The sequence below is a fragment of the Mastigoproctus giganteus genome, unplaced genomic scaffold (genome assembly GCF_048544385.1).
Source record: "Mastigoproctus giganteus isolate SK-2022 unplaced genomic scaffold, ASM4854438v1 scaffold_15, whole genome shotgun sequence".
NCBI lineage: Eukaryota > Metazoa > Arthropoda > Arachnida > Uropygi > Thelyphonidae > Mastigoproctus > Mastigoproctus giganteus.
Window position 1 is genome coordinate 1229266 of NW_028328292.1, and position 15986 is coordinate 1245251.

The 15986-nt window shown below is 36.8% G+C and overlaps 1 protein-coding gene and 1 pseudogene across 1 annotated transcript in view; one reads left to right on the top strand and one right to left on the bottom strand.

Annotated features, from left to right (window-relative positions):
• Positions 1 to 15986, top strand: part of Sbp2 (SECIS-binding protein 2) — a 303049-nt gene that overhangs the window by 75886 nt on the left and 211177 nt on the right. The window lies entirely within an intron of this gene.
• On the bottom strand, positions 24 to 14234 carry LOC150074902 (myelin expression factor 2-like; annotated as a pseudogene).

Consider the following 15986-nt stretch of genomic DNA (forward strand, 5'->3'; position numbering starts at 1 on the left):
TCTTTTTCATTTATGTTGAATTTTTAAATATTTGTTGAGTTTGATTTTAGATATTTGTTGATAATTAAACATTTTAGTGAAGGTTCACTTGCACATAGCATATGTGCAAGTGAACTCGTGTTTTCATTTAATACTGAAGGAATATAAAAATAGTCCTTCAGTATCAAGTAAAAGCATGAGTTCTTTAATAGAAGGCATTTTGAAGACTATCTATTATTAATAGAGACTAATATTTAACTGAATGAATTCACATTGATGGATGACCTCAGAGGATAAATATGAATGAAAGATATATAATGAACACGGGTTATTATCAATCACATTGTTTTTATGCTGGCTGCAGTGGCTTGGTGTTTGTGTGTTTTGTAGTTGAGAATGTGTTAAAACTGCTGTTCATCTCTTCTTTTTCATATTGTATTTTCCAGTTTCACTTTCACTAATTTGTTCTTCTGACTTTGAGTAAGCATGGCTGGTCATGAAGTATATACGTTTGAAGAAGATGTTGATATGTATTTGATCATTGGATAGTGTCATGGCAGGCAGCAGAGGCTTTTTGGTTATTTAGTAATATTTAAATTGAGATGCACTAAATATTGTGAACATTTTTTAGTGTGGAGGCGCCTCTGTAGCCAGGTGGGCAGGAGCAGCAGTGTGTAGCACACGCTTCTTGATTAGACCGGGGTTTGAGCCCGTGCCCACTAAATACGGAGGATGCAAAAAGGTTGGGGAATGACCACCACATATCCCCGGAGCAATATGGCCTTAGTTGCTAATGCTCCTAAAAACCAAATAACAAACAAACAAACTTAGTGTGGATTATTAACTGCATGATATGAAATTTGTTATTCCAGCCAGTAGATTGTGGCTATCTGTATTCTCTCTGAATACACTTGATGACAGGAAAAGTCATCACATTATTTGGGATCATTGTTCATTTCTTATTGCAGACTATTAGAGAATACCTTAACAATATGATGATTTTGTGTACCTTGCCATTCACAACTTTTTTCAGACAGCAGTGGTCACTTTCAAGCCACCATGTCACCATTCCTCATACTGGATTTGGTTGCAAATGGATGAGGGAACTATAGTGAGGTGAGAATGTCTACCTGACCCTCACAGTTTAGATCCAGTTCCTGGATCTAAACTGTAAATATAAAATAGATTTGAATGTATTGCCTGTGCAGTTATTGAATCTTACCTTTGGTCACATCAGTACATGAAAGTAAAAGATTTTCTATGTGGCATCTCTGTTAACACCATGCAAAAAACTGGCAGAATCTATAAAATGATATTGGTTGTCATTGTTGTATACACCGAAGTGAGATTTTTATTATTAAATCATTCTTTATTTGCTATTTAAACAACCTTAAATACATCACTGCTTATTATCAGTGGTGTATTTAAGGTATGCCAGTACTTCAAATTTAAATACTCAACCACTCTGTGACTTGTACAATAGATCCTTGTTCATTCTACATTGGATTATTTGGAATGTGATGTATTTTGAAATGCTGCTGTTTCCCAGCCAATAATATAAGATTTGAAAATACTGCCAAAACTAATTACAGCAAAACATTGTTATAACAAAAAATTTGCTAGTGTATTACATATATTATTGTTGTTGTGTTGTCGTGTGTGTGTGTGGTATGGAATTGGATCTGAAACCTTCCAAAAATCTACTTCGAATTCTAACCATTTCCAATTTCCATTCACTTCCCAAGAACTGTATGTGGAATCACAGAGAATTGTGTAGCTGTAACTCATGTTATTAATGATACAAATGCCTGATTTCCCAATGTAAATGCTGTGCATTTTCAAGTTCCTGCATGTATATTTTCAATTTGAGAGAGAGAATGATAATAAATATACTTTGAAGAAAAAATACTTTATTGTCTCATTGGAAGATTTAATAAAAATGAACTATTTTTCTTAAAAAATTCACAATGAGATATATATGATAGTTTTTTTAAATTTATTGTACTGTACTTAATAACAAAGATCGCTGTTTTTTGTTTTTTCTCTCAATAGTCATGCACCTCAATGTATACATGCTGTGCCTTTAAATGAGAGCTGTTGTTTATTATTTATAATCATACATATTTTGAGATATTATTTGCTGTATAATACTTGTAATCCATCTATTCTTTTTTTTTCTATCCATCTATGTTTAGCATCTATGCTATGAAGTCTACCAATAACAGAAATGTTATTGGTAGACTTCATAGCATAGTGCTAAACTATTCTTAAAACTGTTCTAAACTATACCTTTGTAAGTTGATCATAGAGTGCTTGTGTGAAGTGTTGACCAGTTTGAGGTTACTTTAAGATATTATTTACTGTTAGAGTGGAGGCAGAGCAGGGTAGAGCAGACAAATGTGGAGGGAGAGGATGGGGGAGAAAGGGAGTGTATGCCCTGTATGTGTGGATAGAGCTTTAATACTATATGTTGATTAGAATTGTGAAATAATTTTACATTGGTTGTGTAGAATTAAAGGTGTATTTTGTGTGCGTAAATTAAGTCACTAATTTATGGTAAAAATTAACTTCTCGGTTAAGCTTTACCATAAATCAATAAATGTGCTAAGGCTGTTCAAGATAAGAATGCTTCAATAAATGTGCTAAGTCTGTTCAAGATAAGAACGTTGCATATCACAATTAGCTTGCATCCAAATCTCTAGGTTTGTTTTCTGCCTATATGAAAGCTCACAACAATTGTAAAACAGTTATTAATCAGTCCAAACTAGATTTTGAATAGGCTAAGAGGGGAAAACTTGCTTCTTGTCCAAATGGTACTTGAGCATTCTGGTCTCTTGCCAAAGCTATTGGTTGCAACTTTTGCCCATCTCTATTCCCACCTCTCAAAACCAGATGGTTTTGACAGAGGTGAGAATGGATTTTGTCAGTGTTGATCCACTGGTGATATTTTGACTTATGTTACCCACTATGGACAAAGTCTGATGAAAAATGAGCAGTTGCTCTTGACATTTTGATCGTGTTTGGCATAAAGGTCTTCTAAATCAGGTTCCACCTTATAGGTTGCCAACTCTGTGTTGTAATTGGGTATTTAGTTTTCTCTCTGACTGCTTACTGCAGGTGATGGTAGATGGCTCTCTGTCTTCTAACTTCTCCACTAATGCCGGTGTTCCCCAAGGTTCAGTAATTTCTCCCTCTCTTTTCTTCTGTATATTAATGACCTTCTTCCATTGACTAGAAATCCTATCCATAGTTTGCTGATAATAGCACATTGCATTGCACCTTCCAGTTTGAGAAAACTTGCCCTGAACAAACAGCTTCAACTTCTCAAATATCCACTACCAGTTCTTCAAATGCTGATCTCCAGATAATTCTGCAGTGGGGCAAAGATAACTTAGTTGATTTCAATCCTTTTAAAAACTCAGTTCTGTCTTATATCTTGCAAAAATGTTTCTTCTACTCTTATTCTTATCTTTTAATGATACTCAGATTTCTAGACAAGATCAAATATCTCTGTTATGGATTACCTTGACTTCTAATTTCTATAATAATTCTATAATTACTTTCTCTTTCTCTCTTCTGAACCAGTTCAAACTTGTGCTGGGACTAGTCAACATTCTTTTACTGTCCAACTTTAAACTCACAGAACCAAATTTTCTTCTTCCTTGTTTATTCCTTCAACTTCTGTTTTCTGGAATAACCCCCTGTCGTATGTATTTCCTGAAAATTGCAATCTACAGAAATTCAAGTCTAATGTCAATAAGTCTCTCTTTTATCTTCTCACCTTCAACCCACGAATAGTACTGTAGGTTCTAATACCTCTAGTGTTCTTATACCTGTAAAAAAAGGGGGGGGGGGGCTTTTGTTATGCATTATTTATTTAGTACATAGTCTGTTGTTTATTTTAGTATTTAGTTGTGTATAATAATTTCCTTTCAAGCAGCTTTCATGGTTAATCTTTATTTTTCTTCTTTAAAAAAGATTTAATTTCACATTATAACCGATGTAAAATTTTGCAATTGTAATCAAACATGTTTTAGCTGTACATAGGTACTGGTCTTTTTCTATCTGTTACTCTTAGTGACTGTTTTAAAGTGACATCAAGCTGGTCATCGTTGCTCTTGTAGTGTTTAGCAAGAAAGAACAATTTGTACTTAGCTATGAAGTTTACTGAAAGCGATTCTGCAAAAAAGAAAGATGTAACCCTTTCTTGTTTACCTGGTTTACAAGGTTAAATGGCAAATAATATCAAAAAATGTATTCTCTTTCTCTCTCTCTCTCAGATATGCATAATAATCCACAAACAATACTTGTATATTGTGCAGTATGATTGGTTATAGGGAAAAAAAATGAAACTTAGCAATCTTGGAAGAAGTAAAATTACATTTCTGTTACAGTGATTCTGTAACAGAAACCAAAGGGATATACAAAAACCAGAAAAATTAAACCAAGATAATTTGACCTTGAAGGTATCAAAAAAAAAAAAACAAAAAAAACCCCACCATTCAGTAATGTGGGAAGTCAAATGAGCTTCTAATGCTGGAGAAAATTAGTCATAATTAATTTATAACAAGCATTACTCAAATTATTAAAGAACAAAGTCTACTAATTCAGATCCCTGCAGGTTACAGCAATAGATCTTCACAGAAAGCACAACTCTAGCCCAAACATTTTTTTCCAGCTGGTACCACATCATTGCCTGTAGTTGCTATATTTCCATGAATCCAGATCCTAATTATATGTGAGAAATTTACTGAATTTCTCCACAACACAATTGTTATCTTCCTCATATGACTAGATCAATGCACTGTTGATTATGATTCACAACAAAACTAAATTATTATTAATATTTTAAATGAGAATTACTTTTATAATTCTCATTTAAAATTCTGTAATGTTAATGAGATTTCTGACTAAAATTTTTTTTTTTATTAATTAATACTGACATGTTCTGAACTTGTATGGATATTTAGAATCCATTTAAATCTAAACTGATGTATTTTGGTCCCTTGAACTTTGAATTAACTGGGTTTTACTGTAGTTACTTAAATTATCAGGCGACGCAGAAGCCTGTGGCAGATATAAGCTAGTGTGTAATCAGGTCACAAAGGAGGTTCGGCAGGCAAAGGCGGATTACGAGAAATCTTTGGCAAAAGATGCTAAGAAAAACAGCAAGGATTTCTTTACTTATATAAACTCTAAAAGGAAGGGGATGAATATGATTGGTCCACTTGACATCGATGGTTCGACTGTTGATGATCCTGCTCAGATAGCAAACAAACTGAATGAGTATTTTGCATCTACATTCACACGTGAGGAATTATTACAGTTTGAAAATGGAAGAAGGTTATCAAATTGTAGCAGTGTGCTTAATGATTTTGTAATAACTGAGAGCAAAGTGGAGGAGAAATTGTTGAAGTTAAACATAAGAAAGGCACCTGGGGTGGATGGGATCTATCCAGTTATATTAAAGGAGGCGGCAAAGCAACTAAGCAAACCCTTAGCCATAATTATGAGAGCATCCTTGGATTCAGGGGAGGTTCCCACAGACTGGAGATGTGCAAATGTATCCCCAATTCACAAAGGAGGTTCGAAGGGTGACACGAGTAATTACAGACCAGTTAGTTTAACTTCTGTTCCGGGTAAAATAATGGAGTCACTGGTTAAAGATGCATTGCAAGATCATCTAGACAAGACTGCAGCAATAATTCAGACACAGCATGGGTTTGTTAAGGGAAAGCCTTGTCTGACAAATTTGATTGGTTATTATGATGTGGTCACAAAGGAACTGGATGCAAAAAATAATTTTGATATCATATACTTGGATTTCAGGAAAGCTTTTGACACTGTTGCGCATGGAAGACTACTGTACAAATTGGAGCAGAATGGTATTAAGGGTAAGTTGCTACAATGGATAAAAGGATGGTTAAGTGGGAGAAGACAGAGGGTGGTAATCAATGGGTGCTGCTCTTCGTGGACTAATGTTATTAGTGGAGTCCCACAGGGTTCGGTGTTGGGTCCACTGTTGTTTTGTATATTTATCAATGATATTGATGAAGGTATATCAGGCTTAATGTCGAAGTTTGCAGATGACACGAAGGTTGGCAGGGTTGTTAATGACAGTCATGGCAGTGTGCTACTGCAACAGGATCTAGATAATTTGGGCAGATGGGCTAAGAAGTGGCAACTGAAGTTTAACCTTGACAAATGCAAAGTACTGCATATGGGTAGAAGTAACCCCAGAGAAACGTACCAACTGTGTGGTACTACACTTAAGGTGGTAGAAAATGAAAAAGACCTGGGAATAATTGTGCAGTCAGATATGAAGTTTTCTGAGCAATGCAGACAGGCTGCTAGGGCAGGTCATGGGGTTTTGTCAATGATATATAGGAATTTTGCTAGCAGGGAAAAGGAGGTGATTGTCCCTCTGTATAAGGCAATGGTCAGGCCACACCTTGAGTACTGCGTACAGGTCTGGAGGCCTCATTTTAGGAAGGATGTAGATTTGCTTGAGCATGTACAGAGAAGAGCAACACGATTGGTGAGGGGAATGAAGGGATCCTCTTACCAAGAGAGGCTTAATTTCTGCAAATTGCAGTGGCTGGAGACTAGGCACCTGCGCGGTGATCTGATTGAGGTCTATAAGGCCTTGAATGGGTTGAGCACACTGAATTCTGATGGGATCCTCCCACTTGTTCAGAATACGAACCTACGGGGACATAAGTTCAAATTAAGAAAGGATAGATGTAGAATAGATGTGCGGAAATTTGCCTTTAGCCAGCGGGTGGTTAATTGCTGGAACAAACTTCCATCTGTCGTTGTGGAAGTTGATAGGTTAAATAAATTTAAGGAGGAACTGGACAGGCATTTGGAGGGTATGGTGTGATTTTTTTTTTTTTTTTTTTTTTTTTGGCTGATGCTGCATAAGCTCCTACACTTGCTTTCTTGCATCAAGTGCCACTACTACTACTACTACTACTACTACTACAAGAAGTATTTTTTCCCATTCAAACAGTTTCAGGTGTACCACATTTCATGACTGCGCTGCTGGGCATTGTATGATAGCTTCAGTTAAGATTGCAACAATTCATCTGGAAGCACAATGTGTTTTATGATATGCTAAATTTGGGTCTGTGATCCAAATATAGCATGACTCTAAGCATATGCATTAGGCCAATACACATATGATAATTATAATCAATTTAAAGAGACTAACAGCATTAAGGAAGCTAAATTTATGCTGGGAACTTCTGAGAAAAGCACTGACAATTTTTGTGAGAAGTTCTTGTGCAGCCCTGAGCAGTCTGTGCAAGTTTAGGGTTGGATATTCCTGTGTCTGATGTTCATAAGGTGCTTCTAAAAATATTGCAGTATAGGCCAGTAAGCTGCATGTGGCACACCACATTGCTGAGGTTGATAGACAATCTTACTTTCAGTTTGCCATGCTGAGCAAAATTGTATTTTCTGATGAAGCAACATTCCACATGTCAGGGTGTTGACTGTCCACTTTACTTGAAATGTTAAACTTTAAAGTGTCCTTTGCAGTTGTATAATTTTCCAAAAACTGAATCTTATTCTTCAAGGTTGACCGTATCCCCATCATAAAGATTAGTAGGTATTTGTGTTGTTTTTGCTGAATACTGGGCTCCTTTGTGTGCATAAGCAGGAGAGCCTTAGTTCTCCCTTGAACTAATAGAATTTTAATGTCTCTTTTCACATAATTAACATACACAAATTCACTCAGAGCTTTAAGTGAACTGAAATGATTATATTATTGTAAATAAACATGCTATAAGAAATATACAAAATATAAAGGTAATTTCTTATTCTCATAGTCTGCTTAAGGAACATTTATGATTTTCAAATAAATTAAACTACCACCAATTCTAAATAAATAATTTAGTGTTTGCTGGCTCTCTCTGCTTTTTAGAGATTGGGTTGGTGGTGGGTTGCTGACCACTTTGACTTGGTTCATCAGCCAATTTACCACTTTTGAAATGTGATTTTATTAATTGAAGTTACTTCAAGGACTGATTGGTTGGCTTCCAGATTCATTTGGCCACTGAACAGATATTAGAAAAACATTTTACTGATAGCCCTTTGAGGAGCTATTCAGTTAAGCATAATTGGCAATTTCATATTTACTTGGTTACATATCGAGCATTTAGTTTCAAACAATGTTAACTACAAAATTGCACCGACCGGGCTAGCCAGGTGAGTAAAGTGCCTGCCTGGCAACCCAAAGGTCGCGGGTTTGAATCCCGCCTTGGGCTTGGATCAAAGTACTGCAAAAACCTTGGAAGGTGCATTGTGGCCACAGAAGCCGATGCGCCAACAACTACTAAAAAAAAAAACAAAAAAAACTACAAAATTGCATTTTATTTTTGCAATAACCTTAGTTTTACTTCATACAAATAACAATTTCATATCATGTCACAGAACTGTATTTCTCTAGTACTTTACAAGTTAGCTTAGGCTGTAAGTAAACCAAGAAAATGTCAAATGACTTTTTTTTGTTTAATTATAAAAACATAATCTACAATAAATGATTTTGTAGTTAATGTTGTTTGACACTAAATCCTTGATATAGCATAGCAGCTGTGATACCCTTAAAGTACAGTGACACAAATAAAGTAGTTAATTCTAAATACACAATTTATTACAAACCTTTCTATACAGAACTTCCTTGAAACAACTCTTTTTTTAATAAGTTATTGTTGTCTATGTAAATTTTGAAGTTGTTGCATGACTATACCTCAGTAGTGCCATACACAACTGCCCATGTGCAAAAAAAGGATTTTTCTCTGAATGCACCTATAACCACCATGATGAAACACTGGCTCTGAAACTTATTGATTGTGATTGCAAAAGTGATTCATATACTGGAAGCCATATGTTGCAGTTCTAATGGGTAGTCCATGTTGCTACTGGTGTGCAAATGAATATGAAATACATGATAAGAGCTGGATTTGTATCCCATGAACACTTCTTGTAAGAATTCTGCAGTGTGATCTTATGCACAATCAGACTTGTCCCATTACAGATTTCGGAAGTAATACTCATATTTTGTAGCAGAGTTACAACAGCACTGAACTTCAGTCTCAGATTATCCAGATGGTATCAGTGTATTAAAGATACTCAGGTGGATAGCACAATCTCAGATCACTATGTTTATTATTGGTGCCATGGTCTGCCACTTTGTTAACTGCTTCTACAGGGATGGGATACACTTAAATAGAAAGGGTGCAAGGATATTTGCTGATGCTATTGAGACAGTGTTAGGTGGGTCGGAAAACTACTAGCTTGGAGGGATACAAGGACTAATAGATTAACAGTAGCCACTGGCAGAGGTGAAAGTGCTTCTTGCACTGCTTCTATTGGAATGAGCAGAAGCCTGGAAAACAAGATGCAGGATATTTCAGAGACTGCTGGGAGTCATTGCAGTACAACTAAACACATGGGTTGTGTTAGGGTAGCTAAGAATAGGAACAGGTGCATGTATACTTGCGTGTACACCAATGCTAGGAGTTTGGTAAATAAATTTGATGAATTTGAGGTATTGCTCAAAGTACCAAAGGAGGATATTGTTGGGATATCAGAGACGTGGTGTCACACAGATATAAGGAAGGCTGAACTGGAATTTGGGGAGTACAACGTCTACAGAAAGGATAGGAAGGGAGGAGGGGTTATGCTATTAGTTAAGAAACATATAAAGTCCAAGGAAGTGAAGCCAGTCAACATTGCTGGACAGCGCAGTGTCGAGTCAGTTTGGTGTGACATAAGCATTGGGAGATCAAAATTGAGAGTAGGAGTGTGCTATAGGCCTAATGACTCTGATGAGTATAATAAGAAACTGTACAGGGAAATAGAGTGGGCCAGTAAATCAGAGAGTCTTATAATGGGGAATTTTAATTTCCCAGATATTGACTGGAATTTGTGGGTTGGTCACTCACACACTAGCAAGGCTTTCGTGGATTTATTGGATGACTGTTTTCTACATCAGCATGTTCAGGAGGCAACTGGAGGGAGCAGTACTCTTGATTTGATTATCAGTAGTGATTCTTCATGCATTAAGAATCTGCAGATAAAGGAACCACTAGGTGGCAGTGATCACAGTGTGCTGAAGTGGGATTTACTCAAAGAGATAACTACCATGATGGGATACACTTAAATAGAAAGGGTGCAAGGATATTTGCTGATGCTATTGAGACATGTTAGGTGGGTTGGAAAACTACTAGCTTGGAGGGATACAAGGACTAATAGATTAACAGTAGCCACTGGCAGAGGTGAAAGTGCTTCTTGCACTGCTTCTATTGGAATGAGCAGAAGCCTGGAAAACAAGATGCAGGATATTTCAGAGACTGCTGGGAGTCATTGCAGTACAAGTAAACACATGGGTTGTGTTAGGGTAGCTAAGAATAGGAACAAGTGCATGTATACTTGCGTGTACACCAATGCTAGGAGTTTGGTAAATAAATTTGATGAATTTGAGGTATTGCTCAAAGTACCAAAGGAGGATATTGTTGGGATATCAGAGACGTGGTGTCACACAGATATAAGGAAGGCTGAACTGGAATTTGGGGAGTACAACGTCTACAGAAAGAATAGGAAGGGAGGAGGGGTTATGCTATTAGGTAAGAAACATATAAAGTCCAAGGAAGTGAAGCCAGTCGACATTGCTGGACAGTGCAGTGTCGAGTCAGTTTGGTGTGACATAAGCATTGGGAGATCAAAATTGAGAGTAGGAGTGTGCTATAGGCCTAATGACTCTGATGAGTATAATAACAAACTGTACAGGGAAATAGATTGGGCCAGTAAATCAGAGAGTCTTATAATGGGGAATTTTAATTTCCCAGATATTGACTGGAATTTGTGGGTTGGTCACTCACACACTAGCAAGGCTTTCGTGGATTTATTGGATGACTGTCTTCTACATCAGCATGTTCAGGAGGCAACTGGAGGGAGCAATACTCTTGATTTGATTATCAGTAGTGATTCTTCATGCATTAAGAATCTGCAGATAAATGAACCACTAGGTGGCAGTGATCACAGTGTGTTGAAGTGGGATTTACACAAAGAGGTAACTACCATCAGGGGTAAAGGGATGGGTTATTGCTTTCGTAAAAGCGACTATGATGGTCTGAGACAGTATTTAAATTCTATACAGTGGGACCAACTGATGATGTTACCAACAGCAAATTCAAAATGGGAAGCATTCAAAGAACTTATCTTGGAAGCTACTAGGCTTTGCATACCAACTAAGAAATATTGTTCAAAGTTTAGGCCTAAATGGATGTCAGATGAACTAAAGAGACATATGGCAGAGAAGAAAAATGCATGGGATACTTATAAATTAACACGACACAGAAGCCTATGATAGATATAAGCTGATCTGTAACCAAGTTACAAAGGAGATTAGGCAATCGAAGGCAGATTATGAGAAATCTTTGGCAAAGGATGCAAAGAAAAACAGCAAAGAGTTCTTTACTTATGTAAACTCTAGAAGGAAGGGGATGAATCAGATTGGTCCACTTGATATCGATGGTTCAACTGTTGATGATCCTGATCAGGTAGCTAACAAACTAAATGAATATTTTGCATCGACATTCACACATGAGGAGTTATTCAGCGAGGGGAATGCCAGAGGTGTATTCAACTTTGGCAGTAAGCTAGATAATCTTTAATAACTGAGAGTAAAGTGGAGGAGAAATTTTTGAAGATAAACAAAAGAAAGGCACCTGGGGGTGGAACGGATCTATCCAGTTATATTAAAGGAAGCAGCAAAGGAAGTAAGCAAACCCTTAGCCATAATTATGAGAGCTGCCTTGGACTCAGGGGAGGTACCCATAGTCTAGAGATGTGCAAATGTGACCCCAATTTCCAAAGGAGGATCAAAGACTGACACAAATAATTATAGAACTTTGAGTTTAACTTCTGTTCCAGGAAAATTAATGGAGGCACTGGTTAAAGAAGCACTGCAGGATCATCTAGACAAGACTTCAGTTATAGCTCGGACACAGCATGGTTTTGTTAAGGGGAAGTCTTGCCTGACCAATTTGATTGGATACTATGATGCAGTCACAAAAGAACTGGATGCAGGGAATAACTTTCATATTATGTACTTGGATCTTAGAAAGGCTTTTGATACTGTTGCACATGGAAGACTGCTGCACAAATTGGAGCAGTGTGGCATTGGAGGCAAATTGCTGCTATGGATAAAGGGATGGATTGTTTTTTTTGTTTGTTATTTGGAGCATTAGCAACTAAGGCCATATTGCTCCGGGATATGCGGTGGTCATTCCCTGAACGTTCTGCATCCTCCGTATTTGGTGGTGATGGGCTTGAACCCTGGTCTAATCAAGAAGCGTGTGCTACGCACTACTGCTCCTTCCCACCTGGCTACAGAGGCGCCTGGATAAAGGGATGGTTGAGGGGGAGAAGACAGAGAGTGGTAATCAATGGACACTGCTCATTGTGGACTAACGTTATTGGTGGAGTCCCTCAGGGTTCAGTTTTGGGTCCATTATTGTTTTCTGTATTTATAAATGATATTGATGATTGTATATCAAATTTAATGTCCAAGTTTGCAGACAATATGAAGGTTGGTAGGGTTGTTAAGGACACTAATGACAGTACGCTGCTGCAACAGGATCTAGAAAAGTAGAGCAGATGGGCTGAGAGGTGGCAAATGAAGTTTAACATTGACAAATGTAAAGTACTACATATGGAAAACTGCCACCCCAGAGCAACGTATCGACTCTGTGGTACTAAACTGACAGTGGTAGAGAATGAAAAGGACCTGGGGGTAATTGCGCAGGCAGATATGAAGTTCTCTGACCAGTGTAGACAGGCTGCAAGGGTAGCTCATGGTGTCTTGTTAATGATATACAGGACGTTTTCTAGCAGGGATAAGTATGTGATTATTCCCTTGTATAAGGCAATGGTCAGGCCACACCTTGAGTACTGCATACAGGTCTGGAGGCCTTATTTCAAGAAGTATGTAGAGCTACTGGAAAGTATAGAGAAGGGCAACAAGATTAGTGAATGGATCAAATGGTTGCTCTTACGAAGAAAGGTTTAAGTTTTGCAAATTACAGTGTCTGGAGACTAGGCACTGGCGAGGTGATCTGATAGAGGTGTATAAAGCCTTGAATGGTTTGAGCATGCTCAATGCCGATGGGATTCTTCCTCTTGCTCAGGGTGCATTATAGCCTTAGTTGCTAATGCGCCAATAAAACCCAACAACCAACCAACCTCTTGTTCAGAATAATCACCTGAGAGGGCATAAATTCAGATTGAGGAAAGACATGTAGGATAGATGTGCGGAAATTTGCCTTTAGCCAGCGGGTAGTTGGTTGGTGGAACAGACTTCCATCCCTTGTTGTGGAAGTTGATAGCCTAAATAAATTTAAGGCTCGGCTGGACAGGTATTTTGAACGAACGGAGGGGTGAAATGGAAGTGTTTTTTTTTTTTTTTTTTTTTTTTAGCTGATGCTGCATAAGCTTGCTTTCTTGCATCATATGCCTCTACTAATGTTAATGCTATTTAGAGGCAAATTGCTTGTGGCATTACCTCCCATCAATCCTGACTGATTACTTCCCATATTCATCAATGCTTTTGACAGATTACGGGGCTGTCCCCCTGTTTCTAAACCTTTTCCAATGCTCTGCAGGCCAGTTGGTAATTTAGATGGCATCCCATCTGCATCATCTACAAATTTGTCCATCCGACCACTCATTGCTCTGCCATGCAACCTCTTGCCATTAAACATGGATATTGCTTGAACAGCTTCAAGTGGGTGATCCATGTCCTTTACTTTTGCCATCATTATGTGTCTTGAGTTCGACATTAATTACTTTACCTGCCAACTTAAAAATATTCTGCAAATCCTTTGTTGTTACTTTATAATCCAAATTGGCCACAAAAATTCTATTTGTTAGCTACCCAGCTATTCCCAAAGATCTCAAGAACTTGGTATTTAAATCATACGTATTGAATTGTGTTCCACTGGAAAAAACATCACTATACGAGCCACGTGATGCCTTTTGTCCTGACCAAGATATAGGTCTCCACTCTTGTCCCGTTCAATATCAAAATCTTGTTTAACAACCAACTGCCTTCCTTTATATTCAAAGTGGTGTAAAACTTCAACAGCCTTTTGTACAGATGAAGAATCTTTCAGCTCAACAGTACCACACCCTTTAAATTTTCCATTGTCATCTTGGAAAAGTTGAACTAACAAATCTTTAAGGTCCATCCACTTTGTTTCATAAGCAATATTAGCAACATATACACATTGTGGATGAGGAGGTCAATTATAATGCTTTTCAACCCCATTTCTTCCAGAATCATTACCCTCTTTTGATCCCTTTACCCCTTTTTATTATAATTATCACTATCACTATCATTACGTTCCAATGGAGATCTGGATCGAGATCTTCTTTGCTGAGGTTCAGGACTATAATCTCTTCCAGAATCCACAGAAAATTATAATGCTGTCATCTACAAAGATTGATCTTTTTAGATTGATTTGATCTGCTGCTTTTGACATGCTAAATATCATTTCATTATTAGTTCTATTTAAAATTTTTTCAGTTTTCAGAGAGCTTGTTAGAAAATTTTACATTACTTTTGAAAACTAGAAAATTATTAACATCAATAGTTCTTTCAGTTTTCCGGTCATCTGCAGCATTGTCCATGAGGAACCTTTTCAGATGTTATTTGTGGCAATTTCTGTCTCATTCTTTATGTAACATTCTGTTTTATCACACATGCCCTATGTGGGTTACACCTGTAGATTCGGCGCCTCCGTAGCCAAGTGGGCAGGAGCAGCAGTGCATAGCACATGCTTCTTGATTAGACCGGGGTTCAGGCCCATGACCATCAAATACGGAGGATGCGGAAAGGTCAGGGAATGACCACCGCATATCCCTGGAGCAATATGGCCTTAGTTGCTAATGCGCCTAAAAAAAAACAAATAACAACTTGTAGATTCTAAATGTTAATGCTTTCAGTGTTGTTCTAAATGTTAAAGCTTTTAGCATTGTTAATGCTTTCAGTGTTGATGCCTAAAAAATAGTTTTTGCAGATAAGTTGTGCATTGTGGTATAAGTGCTAATGATGTGAAAACCAAATATATGATTTTTTTTTTTTTTTTCATTGTTTAATGTTTCTAAAGTTGTTCATATCAAATTGGATAATGAGCAGGTGCAAACAGTTAAGAAATTGAAATTTATAGAAGTAATGTTTTAATGATAAACATATTATTTGTAGACTATAAAGTATTTAAGGGTAAAGGCCTCATGCTACGAGGTAGAATGACTAATATGTAGGTTAGTGCAAATGCATCATTTTAATATAGCTATCTACTAAAACGATGCCAATTTAATTAATTAATTTAACTACTTTGGTAGATAGCTATGTTAAAATGATGCATTTGCACTAACCTACATATTAGACATATTATTTATTTAAAACAGAAATTAACTCTTACCATTTTGGGATATGAAAGTTTTTTTTTTGTTTTTTTTTAGTATGTGCATAAAATAATAATTTTAAGGTATTATATTATGTATATGTGTATCTCTAATGCTGTATGCCTCAAAAAATGACCATGTTTCGTGTTTTCAATAATTGCACATATTCTACTAGGGTTAGAGTATTGGACTTTGAAATGCAGTAATCTCAAAACTGTATCTTCAAACAGGCCTATGGGGCTGGGAAATTCCATATTGCAATAATTAGACTCAAACTAAGCGATTAAAAATTTTACTATAAAATAAAATAAAATACAAAAATAAAAAAATATAATAAAATACTATGATACAATATCGGGAGACTAAACTATTACAATAAAATAAAATAAATTACGATAAAACAATTAAAAACAATACTAAAATTTGCTAAAATACCAGAGCTTTCGGAGACTGCTGTCTCCTTCTTCAACAGTGTACTATTACTGCAGTGACACATCCTTAAGTAGCAGGTCCATGGCACTCAAACACGTGAT